Source organism: Quercus robur, chromosome 1, assembly GCF_932294415.1.
Source record: "Quercus robur chromosome 1, dhQueRobu3.1, whole genome shotgun sequence".
Classification (NCBI taxonomy): Eukaryota; Viridiplantae; Streptophyta; class Magnoliopsida; order Fagales; family Fagaceae; genus Quercus; species Quercus robur.
The window spans coordinates 46,210,460-46,224,056 of record NC_065534.1 but is presented as its reverse complement, the minus strand read 5'-3'; positions in this window follow the sequence as shown (position 1 = coordinate 46,224,056).

The following is a 13,597-nucleotide window of genomic DNA, read 5'->3' as shown; positions in this document are numbered from 1 at the left end:
TTAGAATTTTTTTGCATTTCTTTTTGAATTTTCTAACTGGGTTCGGGTTCGAACGGATAGGAAAGAAATTTTTTTTATTCTCTATTTTTCGGCCAGTCTTCATCCGTTTCGTCTTGAAATGAATCCTGCATGATATTTTTTAATTTTTAGAATTTTTTTTGCGTTTAGTTTTGAATTTTCTAACTCAGGTCGGTTTCGAACGGATAGGAAGGAAATTTTTTTTGTTCTCTATTTATCGGCCAGTCCAGACCCGTTTCGTCTTGAAATGAAGCCTGGATGATGTTTTTTAATTTTTAAAATTTTTTTGCATTTATTTTCGAATTTTCTATCTCGGTTCGGGTTCGAACGGATAGGAAGGAAATTATTTGTATTCTCTATTTTTCGGCCTGTCCTGGCCCATTTCGTTTTGAAATGAAGCCTGGATGATGTTTTTTAATTTTTTGAATTTTTTTTGCATTTAGTTGTTGAATTTTCTAACTGGGGTTGGGTTCGAACGGAGAGGAAAGAAATTTTTTTTATTCTCTATTTCTCGGCCAGTCTTCACCCGTTTCGTCTTGAACTGAAACCAGGATGATGATTTTTAATTTTTAGAATTTTTGTTGCATTTATTTTTGAATTTTCTAACTCGGGTCGAGATCGAACGGATAGGAAGGAATTTTTTTTTGTTCTCTATTTTTCTGCCTGTCCTGATCCGTTTCGTCTTGAAATGAAGCCTAGATGATGTTTTTTAATTTTTAAAATTTTTTTCCATTTATTTTCGAATTTTCTATCTCGGGTCTGGTTTGAACAGATAGGAAGCAAATTCTTTTTGTTCTTTATTTTTCGGCCTGTCCTGACCCGTTTCGTCATGAAATGAAGCCTGGATGATGATTTTTAATTTTTATAATTCTTTTGCATTTATTTTTGAATTTTCTAACTCGGGTCGGGTTCGAACGGATAGGAAGGATTTTATTTTCGTTCTCTATTTTTCGGCCTGTCCTGGCCCTTTTCGTTTTGAAATGAAGTCTGGATGATGTTTTTTGATTTTTAGAATTTTTTTGCATTTCTTTTTGAATTTTCTAATTGGGGTCGGGTTTCAACGGATAGGAAAGAAATTTTTTTTATTCTTTATTTTTCGGCTTGTCTTCACCAGTTTCGTCTTGAAATGAATCCTGGACGATGTTTTTTAATTTTTAGAATTTTTTTTGCATTTAGTTTTGAATTTTCTAACTCAGGTCGGTTTCGAACGGATAGGAAGGAAATTTTTTTTGTTCTCTATTTTTCGGCCTGTCCTGACCCGTTTCGCTTTGAAATGAAGCATGGATGATGTATTTTAATTTTTAAAATTTTTTTGCATTTATTTTTGAATTTTCTATCTCAGGTCTGGTTCGAACGGATAGGAAGGAAATTCTTTTTGTTCTCTATTTTTCGGCCTGTCCTGACCCGTTTCGTCATGAAATGAAGCCTGGATGATGATTTTTAATTTTTAAAATTTTTTTGCACTTATTTTTGAATTTTCTAACTCGGGTCGGGTTCGAACGGATAGGAAGGAAATTATTTTTGTTCTCTATTTTTCGGCCTGTCCTGGCGCATTTCGTTTTGAAATGAAGCCTGGATGATGTTTTTTAATTTTTAGAATTTTTTTGCATTTCTTTTTGAATTTTCTAACTGGGGTCGGGTTCGAACGGATAGGAAAGAAATTTTTTTTATTCTCCATTTTTCGGCCTGTCTTCACCCGTTTCGTCTTGAAATAAAACCTGGATGATGTTTTTAAATTTTTAGAATTTTTTTTGCATTTAGTTTTGAATTTTCTAACTCGGGTCGGTTTCGAACGGATAGGAAGGAAATTTTTTTTGTTCTCTATTTATCGGCCTATCCAGACCCGTTTCTTCTTGAAATAAAGCCTGGATGATGTTTTTTAATTTTTAAAATTTTTTTGCATTTATTTTCTAATTTTCTATCTCGGGTCTGGTTCGAACGGATAGGGAGGAAATTATTTTTATTCTCTATTTTTCGGCCTGTCTTCACCCGTTTCGTCTTGAAATGAAACCTGGATGATGTTTTTTAATTTTTAGAATTTTTTTTGCATTTAGTTTTGAATTTTCTAACTCAGGTCGGTTTCGAACGGATAGGAAGGAAATTTTTTTTGTTCTCTATTTTTCGGCCTGTCCTGACCCGTTTCGCTTTGAAATGAAGCATGGATGATGTATTTTAATTTTTAAAATTTTTTTGCATTTATTTTCGAATTTTCTATCTCAGGTCTGGTTCGAACGGATAGGAAGGAAATTCTTTTTGTTCACTATTTTTCGGCCTGTCCTGACCCGTTTCGTCATGAAATGAAGCCTGGATGATGATTTTTAATTTTTAAAATTTTTTTGCACTTATTTTTGAATTTTCTAACCCGGGTCGGGTTCGAACGGATAGGAAGGAAATTATTTTTGTTCTCTATTTTTCGGCCTGTCCTGGCCCATTTCGTTTTGAAATGAAGCCTGGATGATGTTTTTTAACTTTTTGAATTTTTTTGCATTTCTTTTTGAATTTTCTAACTGGGGTCGGGTTCGAACGGATAGGAAAGAAATTTTTTTTATTCTCCATTTTTCGGCCTGTCTTCACCCGTTTCGTCTTGAAATAAAACCTGGATGATGTTTTTAAATTTTTAGAATTTTTTTTGCATTTAGTTTTGAATTTTCTAACTCGGGTCGGTTTCGAACGGATAGGAAGGAAATTTTTTTTGTTCTCTATTTATCGGCCTGTCCAGACCCGTTTCTTCTTGAAATAAAGCCTGGATGATGTTTTTTAATTTTTAAAATTTTTTTGCATTTATTTTCTAATTTTCTATCTCGGGTCTGGTTCGAACGGATAGGGAGGAAATTATTTTTATTCTCTATTTTTCGGCCTGTCTTCACCCGTTTCGTCTTGAAATGAAACCTGGATGATGTTTTTTAATTTTTAGAATTTTTTTTGCATTTGGTTTTGAATTTTCTAACTCAGGTCGGTTTCGAACGGATAGGAAGGAAATTTTTTTTGTTCTCTATTTTTCGGCCTGTCCTGACCCGTTTCGCCTTGAAATGAAGCATGGATGATGTATTTTAATTTTTAAAATTTTTTTGCATTTATTTTCGAATTTTCTATCTCAGGTCTGGTTCGAACGGATAAGAAGGAAATTCTTTTTGTTCTCTATTTTTCGGCCTGTCCTGACCCGTTTCGTCATGAAATGAAGCCTGGATGATGATTTTTAATTTTTAAAATTTTTTTGCACTTATTTTTGAATTTTCTAACTCGGGTCGGGTTCGAACGGATAGGAATGAAATTGTTTGTGTTCTCTATTTTTCGGCCTGTCCTGGCCCATTTCGTTTTGAAATGAAGCCTGGATGATGTTTTTTAATTTTTAGAATTTTTTTACATTTCTTTTTGAATTTTCTAACTGGGGTCGGGTTCGAACGGATAGGAAAGAAATTTTTTTTATTCTCCATTTTTCGGCCTGTCTTCACCCGTTTCGTCTTGAAATAAAACCTGGATGATGTTTTTAAATTTTTAGAATTTTTTTTGCATTTAGTTTTGAATTTTCTAACTCGGGTCGGTTTCGAACGGATAGGAAGGAAATTTTTTTTGTTCTCTATTTATCGGCCTATCCAGACCCGTTTCTTCTTGAAATAAAGCCTGGATGATGTTTTTTAATTTTTAAAATTTTTTTGCATTTATTTTCTAATTTTCTATCTCGGGTCTGGTTCGAACGGATAGGGAGGAAATTATTTTTATTCTCTATTTTTCGGCCTGTCTTCACCCGTTTCGTCTTGAAATGAAACCTGGATGATGTTTTTTAATTTTTAGAATTTTTTTTGCATTTAGTTTTGAATTTTCTAACTCAGGTCGGTTTCGAACGGATAGGAAGGAAATTTTTTTTGTTCTCTATTTTTCGGCCTGTCCTGACCCGTTTCGCTTTGAAATGAAGCATGGATGATGTATTTTAATTTTTAAAATTTTTTTGCATTTATTTTCGAATTTTCTATCTCAGGTCTGGTTCGAACGGATAGGAAGGAAATTCTTTTTGTTCACTATTTTTCGGCCTGTCCTGACCCGTTTCGTCATGAAATGAAGCCTGGATGATGATTTTTAATTTTTAAAATTTTTTTGCACTTATTTTTGAATTTTCTAACCCGGGTCGGGTTCGAACGGATAGGAAGGAAATTATTTTTGTTCTCTATTTTTCGGCCTGTCCTGGCCCATTTCGTTTTGAAATGAAGCCTGGATGATGTTTTTTAACTTTTTGAATTTTTTTGCATTTCTTTTTGAATTTTCTAACTGGGGTCGGGTTCGAACGGATAGGAAAGAAATTTTTTTTATTCTCCATTTTTCGGCCTGTCTTCACCCGTTTCGTCTTGAAATAAAACCTGGATGATGTTTTTAAATTTTTAGAATTTTTTTTGCATTTAGTTTTGAATTTTCTAACTCGGGTCGGTTTCGAACGGATAGGAAGGAAATTTTTTTTGTTCTCTATTTATCGGCCTGTCCAGACCCGTTTCTTCTTGAAATAAAGCCTGGATGATGTTTTTTAATTTTTAAAATTTTTTTGCATTTATTTTCTAATTTTCTATCTCGGGTCTGGTTCGAACGGATAGGGAGGAAATTATTTTTATTCTCTATTTTTCGGCCTGTCTTCACCCGTTTCGTCTTGAAATGAAACCTGGATGATGTTTTTTAATTTTTAGAATTTTTTTTGCATTTGGTTTTGAATTTTCTAACTCAGGTCGGTTTCGAACGGATAGGAAGGAAATTTTTTTTGTTCTCTATTTTTCGGCCTGTCCTGACCCGTTTCGCCTTGAAATGAAGCATGGATGATGTATTTTAATTTTTAAAATTTTTTTGCATTTATTTTCGAATTTTCTATCTCAGGTCTGGTTCGAACGGATAGGAAGGAAATTCTTTTTGTTCTCTATTTTTCGGCCTGTCCTGACCCGTTTCGTCATGAAATGAAGCCTGGATGATGATTTTTAATTTTTAAAATTTTTTTGCACTTATTTTTGAATTTTCTAACTCGGGTCGGGTTCGAACGGATAGGAATGAAATTGTTTGTGTTCTCTATTTTTCGGCCTGTCCTGGCCCATTTCGTTTTGAAATGAAGCCTGGATGATGTTTTTTAATTTTTAGAATTTTTTTACATTTCTTTTTGAATTTTCTAACTGGGGTCGGGTTCGAACGGATAGGAAAGAAATTTTTTTTCTTCTCTATTTTTCGGCTTGTCTTCACCCGTTTCGTCTTGAAATAAAACCTGGATGATGTTTTTAAATTTTTAGAATTTTTTTTGCATTTAGTTTTGAATTTTCTAACTCGGGTCGGTTACGAACGGATAGGAAGAAAATTTTTTTTGTTCTCTATTTATCGGCCTGTCCAGACCCGTTTCGTCTTGAAATGAAGCCTGGATGATGTTTTTTAATTCTTAAAATTTTTTTGCATTTATTTTCGAATTTTCTATCTCGGGTCTGGTTCGAACGGATCGGAAGGAAATTATTTTTATTCTCTATTTTTCGGCCTGTCTTCACCCGTTTCGTCTTGAAACGAAACCTGGATGATGTTTTTTAATTTTTAGAATTTTTTTGCTTTTATTTTTGAATTTTCTAACTCGGGTCGGGTTTGAACGGATAAGAAGGAAAATTTTTTTCTTCTCTATTTTTCGGCCTCTCCTAACCTGTTTCGTCTTGAAATGAAGCCTGGATGATGTTTTTTAATTTTTAGAATTTTTTTGCATTTCTTTTAGAATTTTCTAACTGGGGTCGGGTTCGAACGGATAGGAATGAAATTTTTTTTATTCTCTATTTTTCGGCCTGTCTTCACCCGTTTCGTCTTGAAATAAAACCTGGATAATGTTTTTAAATTTTTATAATTTTTTTTGCATTTATTTTTGAATTTTCTAACTCGGGTCGGTTTCGAACGGATAGGAAGGAAATTTTTTTTGTTCCCTATTTATCGGCCTGTCCAGACCCGTTTCGTCTTGAAATGAAGCCTGGATGATGTTTTTTAATTTTTAAAATTTTTTTGCATTTATTTTTGAATTTTCTATCTCGGGTCTGGTTCGAACGGATAGGAAGGAAATTATTTTTATTCTCTATTTTTCGGCCTGTCTTCACCCGTTTCGTCTTGAAATGAAACCTGGATGATGTTTTTTAATTTTTAGAATTTTTTTGCTTTTATTTTTGAATTTTCTAACTCGGGTCGGGTTCGAACGGATAGGATGGAAAAAATTTTTCTTCTCTATTTTTCGGCCTCTCCTGACCTGTTTCATCTTGAAATGAAGCCTGGATGATGTTTTTTAATTTTTAGAATTTTTGTACATTTCTTTTAGAATTTTCTAACTGGGGTCGGGTTCGAACGGATAGGAAAGAAAATTTTTTTATTCTCTATTTTTCGGCTTGTCTTCACCCGTTTCGTCTTGAAATAAAACTTGGATGATGTTTTTAAATTTTCAGTATTTTTTTTGCATTTAGTTTTGAATTTTCTAACTCGGGTCGTTTTCGAACAGATAGGAAGGAAATTTTTTTTGTTCTCTATTTATCGGCCTGTCCAGACCCGTTTCGTCTTGAAATGAAGCCTGGTTGATGTTTGTTAATTTTTAAAATTTTTTTGCATTTATTTTCGAATTTTCTATCTCGGGTCTGGTTCGAACGGATAGGAAGGAAATTATTTTTCTTCTTTATTTTTCGGCCTGTGTTCTCCCGTTTCGTCTTGAAATGAAACCTGGATGATGTTTTTTAATTTTTAGAATTTTTTTGCTTTTATTTTTGAATTTTCTAACTCGGGTCGGGTTCGAACGGAGAGGAAAGAAATTTTTTTTATTCTCTATTTTTCGTCTTGTCTTCACCCGTTTCGTCTTGAAATGAAACCTGGATGATGTTTTTTAGTTTTTAAAATTTTTTTTGCATTTAGTTTTGAATTTTCTAACTTGGGTCGGTTTCGAACGGATAGGAAGGAATTGTTTTTTGTTCTCTATTTATCGGCCTTTCCAGACCCGTTTCGTCTTGAAATGAAGCCTGGATGATGTTTTTTAATTTTTAATATTTTTCTGCATTTATTTTCGAATATTCTATCTCGGGTCGGGTTCGAACGGATAGGAAGGAAATTATTTTTATTCTCTATTTTTCGGCCTGTCCTGGCCCATTTCGTTTTGAAATGAAGCCTGGATGATGTTTTTCAATTTTTTGAATTTTTTTTGCATTTAGTTTTTGAATTTTCTAACTGGGGTTGGGTTCGAACGAATAGGAAAGAAATTTTTTTTATTCTCTATTTCTCGGCCAGTCTTCGCCCGTTTCGTCTTGAAATGAAACCTGGATGATGATTTTTAATTTTTAGAATTTTTTTTACATTTATTTTTGAATTTTTAACTCGGGTCGGGATCGAACGTATAGGAAGGAATTTTTTTTTGTTCTCTATTTTTCGGTCTGTCCTGACCCGTTTCGTCTTGAAATGAAGCCTGGATGATGGTTTTTAATTTTTAAAATTTTTTTGCATTTATTTTCGAATTTTATATCTCGGGTCTTATTCGAACGGATAGGAAGGAAATTCTTTTTGTTCTCTATTTTTCGGCCTGTCCTGGCCCATTTCGTTTTGAAATGAATCCTGGATGATGTTTTTTAAATTTTAGAATTTTTTTGCATTTCTTTTTGAATTTTCTTACTGGGGTCGGGTTCGAACGGATAGGAAAGAAATTTTTTTTATTCTCTATTTTTCGGCCAATCTTCATCCGTTTCCTCTTGAAATGAATCCTGGATGATGTTTTTTAATTTTTAGAATTTTTTTTGCATTTAGTTTTGAATTTTCTAACTCAGGTCGGTTTCGAACGGATAGGAAGGAAAATTTTTTTTGTTCTCTATTTATCGGCCTGTCCAGACCTGTTTCGTCTTGAAATGAAGCCTGGATGATGTTTTTTAATTTTTAAAATTTTTTTGCATTTATTTTCGAATTTTCTATCTCGGTTCGGGTTCGAACGGATAGGAAGGAAATTATTTTTATTCTCTATTTTTCGGCCTATCCTGGCCCATTTCGTTTTAAAATGAAGCCTGGATGATGTTTTTTAAATTATAAAATTTTTTTGCATTTCTTTTTGAATTTTCTAACTGGGGTCGGGTTCGAACGGATAGGAAAGAAATTTTTTTTATTCTCTATTATTCGGCCAGTCTTCATCCGTTTCGTCTTGAAATGAATCCTGCATGATGTTTTTTAATTTTTAGAATTTTTTTTGCATTTAGTTTTGAATTTTCTAACTCAGGTCGGTTTCGAACGGATAGGAAGGAAATTTTTTTTGTTCTCTATTTATCGGCCTGTCCAGACCCGTTTCGTCTTGAAATGAAGCATGGATGATGTTTTTTAATTTTTAAAATTTTTTTGCATTTATTTTCGAATTTTCTATCTCGGTTCGGGTTCGAACGGATAGGAAGGAAATTATTTTTATTCTCTATTTTTCGGCCTGTCCTGGCCCATTTCGTTTTGAAATGAAGCCTGGATGATGTTTTTTAATTTTTAGAATTTTTTTTGCATTTAGTTTTTGAATTTTCTAACTGGGGTTGGGTTCGAACGGATAGGAAAGAAATTTTTTTTATTCTCTATTTCTCGGCCAGTCTTCACCCGTTTCGTCTTGAACTGAAACCAGGATGATGATTTTTAATTTTTAGAATTTTTGTTGCATTTATTTTTGAATTTTCTAACTCGGGTCGAGATCGAACGGATAGGAAGGAATTTTTTTTTGTTCTCTATTTTTCGGCCCGTCCTGACCCGTTTCGTCTTGAAATGAAGCCTGGTTGGTGTTTTTTAATTTTTGAAATTTTTTTGCATTTATTTTCGAATTTCTATCTCGGGTCTGGTTTGAACAGATAGGAAGGAAATTCTTTTTGTTCTTTATTTTTCGGCCTGTCCTGACCCGTTTCGTCATGAAATGAAGCCTGGATGATGATTTTTAATTTTTATAATTCTTTTGCATTTATTTTTGAATTTTCTAACTCGGGTCGGGTTCGAACGGATAGTAAGGATTTTATTTTTGTTCTCTATTTTTCGGCCTGTCCTGGCCCTTTTCGTTTTGAAATGAAGTCTGGATGATGTTTTTTAATTTTTAGAATTTTTCTGCATTTCTTTTTGAATTTTCTAACTGGGGTCAGGTTTCAACGGATAGGAAAGAAATTTTTTTTATTCTCTATTTTTCGGTTTGTCTTCACCCGTTTCGTCTTGAAATAAAACCTGGATGATGTTTTTAAATTTTAAGAATTTTTTTTGCATTTAGTTTTGAATTTTCTAACTCGGGTCGGTTTCGAACGGATAGGAAGGAAATTTTTTTTGTTCTCTATTTATCGGCCTGTCCAAACCTGTTTCGTCTTGAAATGGAGCCTGGATGATTTTTTAATTTTTAAAATTTTTTTGCATTTATTTTCGAATTTTCTACCTCGGGTCTGGTTCGAACGGATAGGAAGGAAATTATTTTTATTCTCTATTTTTCGGCCTGTCTTCACCCGTTTCGTCTTGAAATGAAACCTGGATGATGCTTTTTAATTTTTAGAATTTTTTTTGCATTTGGTTTTGAATTTTCTAACTCAGGTCGGTTTCGAACGGATAGGAAGGAAATTTTTTTTGTTCTCTATTTTTCGGCCTGTCCTGACCCGTTTCGCCTTGAAATGAAGCATGGATGATGTATTTTAATTTTTAAAATTTTTTTGCATTTATTTTCGAATTTTCTATCTTAGGTCTGGTTCGAACGGATAGGAAGGAAATTCTTTTTGTTCTCTATTTTTCGGCCTATCCTGACCCGTTTCGTCATGAAAGGAAGCCTGGATGATGATTTTTAATTTTTAAAATTTTTTTGCACTTATTTTTGAATTTTCTAACTCGGGTCGGGTTCGAACGGATAGGAAGGAAATTATTTTTGTTCTCTATTTTTCGGCCTGTCCTGGCCCATTTCGTTTTGAAATGAAGCCTGGATGATGTTTTTTAATTTTTAGAATTTTTTTGCATTTCTTTTTGAATTTTCTAACTGGGGTCAGGTTCGAACTGATAGGAAAGAAATTTTTTTTATTCTCTATTTTTCGGCTTGTCTTCACCCGTTTCGTCTTGAAATAAAACCTGGATGATGTTTTTAAATTTTTAGAATTTTTTTTGCATTTAGTTTTGAATTTTCTAACTCGGGTCGGTTTCGAACGGATAGGAAGGAAATTTTTTTTGGTCTCTATTTATCAGCCTGTCCAGACTCGTTTCGTCTTGAAATGAAGCCTGATTGATGTTTGTTAATTTTTAAAATTTTTTTGCATTTATTTTCGAATTTTCTATCTCGGGTCTGGTTCGAACGGATAGGAAGGAAATTATTTTTATTCTCTATTTTTCGGCCTGTCCTGGCCCATTTCGTTTTGAAATGAAGCCTGGATGATGTTTTTTAATTTTTTGAATTTTTGTTGCATTTAGTTTTTGAATTTTCTAACTGGGGTTGGGTTCGAACGAATAGGAAAGAAATTTTTTTTATTCTCTATTTCTCGGCCAGTCTTCACCCGTTTCGTCTTGAAGTGAAACCTAGATGATGATTTTTAATTTTTAGAATTTTTTTTACATTTATTTTTGAATTTTTAACTCGGGTCGGGATCGAACGGATAGGAAGGAATTTTTTTTTGTTCTCTATTTTTCGGCCTGTCCTGACCCGTTTCGTCTTGAAATGAAGCCTGGATGATGTTTTTTAATTTTTAAAATTTTTTTGCATTTATTTTCGAATTTTATATCTCGGGTCTTGTTCGAACGGATAGGAAGGAAATTCTTTTTGTTCTCTATTTTTCGGCCTGTCCTGGCCCATTTCGTTTTGAAATGAATCCTGGATGATGTTTTTTAAATTTTAGAATTTTTTTGCATTTCTTTTTGAATTTTCTTACTGGGGTCGGGTTCGAACGGATAGGAAAGAAATTTTTTTTATTCTCTATTTTTCGGCCAATCTTCATCCGTTTCCTCTTGAAATGAATCCTGGATGATGTTTTTTAATTTTTAGAATTTTTTTTGCATTTAGTTTTGAATTTTCTAACTCAGGTCGGTTTCGAACGGATAGGAAGGAAATTTTTTTTGTTCTCTATTTATCGGCCTGTCCAGACCTGTTTCGTCTTGAAATGAAGCCTGGATGATGTTTTTTAATTTTTAAAATTTTTTTGCATTTATTTTCGAATTTTCTATCTCGGTTCGGGTTCGAATGGATAGGAAGGAAATTATTTTTATTCTCTATTTTTCGGCCTATCCTGGCCCATTTCGTTTTGAAATGAAGCCTGGATGATGTTTTTTAAATTTTAAAATTTTTTTGCATTCCTTTTTGAATTTTCTAACTGGGGTCGGGTTCGAACGGATAGGAAAGAAATTTTTTTTATTCTCTATTTTTCGGCCAGTCTTCATTCGTTTCGTCTTGAAATGAATCCTGCATGATATTTTTTAATTTTTAGAATTTTTTTTTGCATTTAGTTTTGAATTTTCTAACTCAGGTCAGTTTCGAATGGATAGGAAGGAAATTTTTTTTGTTCTCTATTTATCGGCCTGTCCAGACCCGTTTCGTCTTGAAATGAAGCCTGGATGATGTTTTTTAATTTTTAAAATTTTTTTGCATTTATTTTCGAATTTTCTATCTCGGTTCGGGTTCGAACGGATAGGAAGGAAATTATTTTTATTCTCTTTTTTTCGGCCTGTCCTGGCCCATTTCGTTTTGAAATGAAGCCTGGATGATGTTTTTTAATTTTTAGAATTTTTTTCGTATTTAGTTTTTGAATTTTCTAACTGGGGTTGGGTTCGAACGGATAGGAAAGAAATTTTTTTTATTCTCTATTTCTCGGCCAGTCTTCACCCGTTTCGTCTTGAACTGAAACCGGGATGATGATTTTTAATTTTTAGAATTTTTGTTGCATTTATTTTTGAATTTTCTAACTCGGGTCGAGATCGAACGGATAGGAAGGAATTTTTTTTTGTTCTCTATTTTTCGGCCTGTCCTGACCCGTTTCGTCTTGAAATGAAGCCTGGATGGTGTTTTTTAATTTTTGAAATTTTTTTGCATTTATTGTCGAATTTTCTATCTCAGGTCTGGTTCGAACGGATTGGAAGGATATTCTTTTTGTTCTCTATTTTTCGGCCTGTCCTGACCCGTTTCTTCATGAAATGAAGCCTGGATGATGATTTTTAATTTTTTAAATTTTTTTGCACTTATTTTTGAATTTTCTAACTCGGGTTGGGTTCGAACGGATATGAAGGAAATTATTTTTGTTCTCTATTTTTCGGCCTGTCCTGGCCCATTTCGTTTTGAAATGAAGCCTGGATGATGTTTTTTAATTTTTAGAATTTTTTTGCATTTCTTTTTGAATTTTCTAACTGGGGTCGGGTTCGAACTGATAGGAAAGAAATTTTTTTTATTCTCTATTTTTCGGCTTGTCTTCACCCGTTTCGTCTGGAAATAAAACCTGGATGATGTTTTTAAATTTTCAGAATTTTTTTTGCATTTAGTTTTGAATTTTCTAACTCGGGTCGGTTTCGAACGGATAGGAAGGAAATTTTTTTTGTTCTCTATTTATCGGCCTGTCCAGACCCGTTTCGTCTTGAAATGAAGCCTGGTTGATGTTTGTTAATTTTTAAAATTTTTTTGCATTTATTTTCGAATTTTCTATCTCGGGTCTGGTTCGAACGGATAGGAAGGAAATTATTTTTATTCTCTATTTTTCGGCCTGTCTTCTCCCGTTTCGTCTTGAAATGAAAAGTGGATGATGTTTTTTAATTTTTAGAATTTTTTTGCTTTTATTTTTGAATTTTCTAACTCGGGTCGGGTTCGAACGGAGAGGAAAGAAATTTTTTTTATTCTCTATTTTTCGTCTTGTCTTCACCTGTTTCGTCTTCAAATGAAACCTGGATGATGTTTTTTACTTTTTAGAATTTTTTTTGCATTTAGTTTTGAATTTTCTAACTTGGGTCGGTTTCGAACGGATAGGAAGGAAATGTTTTTTGTTCTCTATTTATCGGTCTTTCCAGACCCGTTTCGTCTTGAAATGAAGCCTGGATGATGTTTTTTAATTTTTAAAATTTTTTTGCATTTATTTTCGAATTTTCTATCTCGGTTCGGGTTCGAACGGATAGGAAGGAAATTATTTTTATTCTCTTTTTTTCGGCCTGTCCTGGCCCATTTCGTTTTGAAATGAAGCCTGGATGATGTTTTTTAATTTTTAGAATTTTTTTCGTATTTAGTTTTTGAATTTTCTAACTGGGGTTGGGTTCGAACGGATAGGAAAGAAATTTTTTTTATTCTCTATTTCTCGGCCAGTCTTCACCCGTTTCGTCTTGAACTGAAACCGGGATGATGATTTTTAATTTTTAGAATTTTTGTTGCATTTATTTTTGAATTTTCTAACTCGGGTCGAGATCGAACGGATAGGAAGGAATTTTTTTTTGTTCTCTATTTTTCGGCCTGTCCTGACCCGTTTCGTCTTGAAATGAAGCCTGGATGGTGTTTTTTAATTTTTGAAATTTTTTTGCATTTATTGTCGAATTTTCTATCTCAGGTCTGGTTCGAACGGATTGGAAGGATATTCTTTTTGTTCTCTATTTTTCGGCCTGTCCTGACCCGTTTCTTCATGAAATGAAGCCT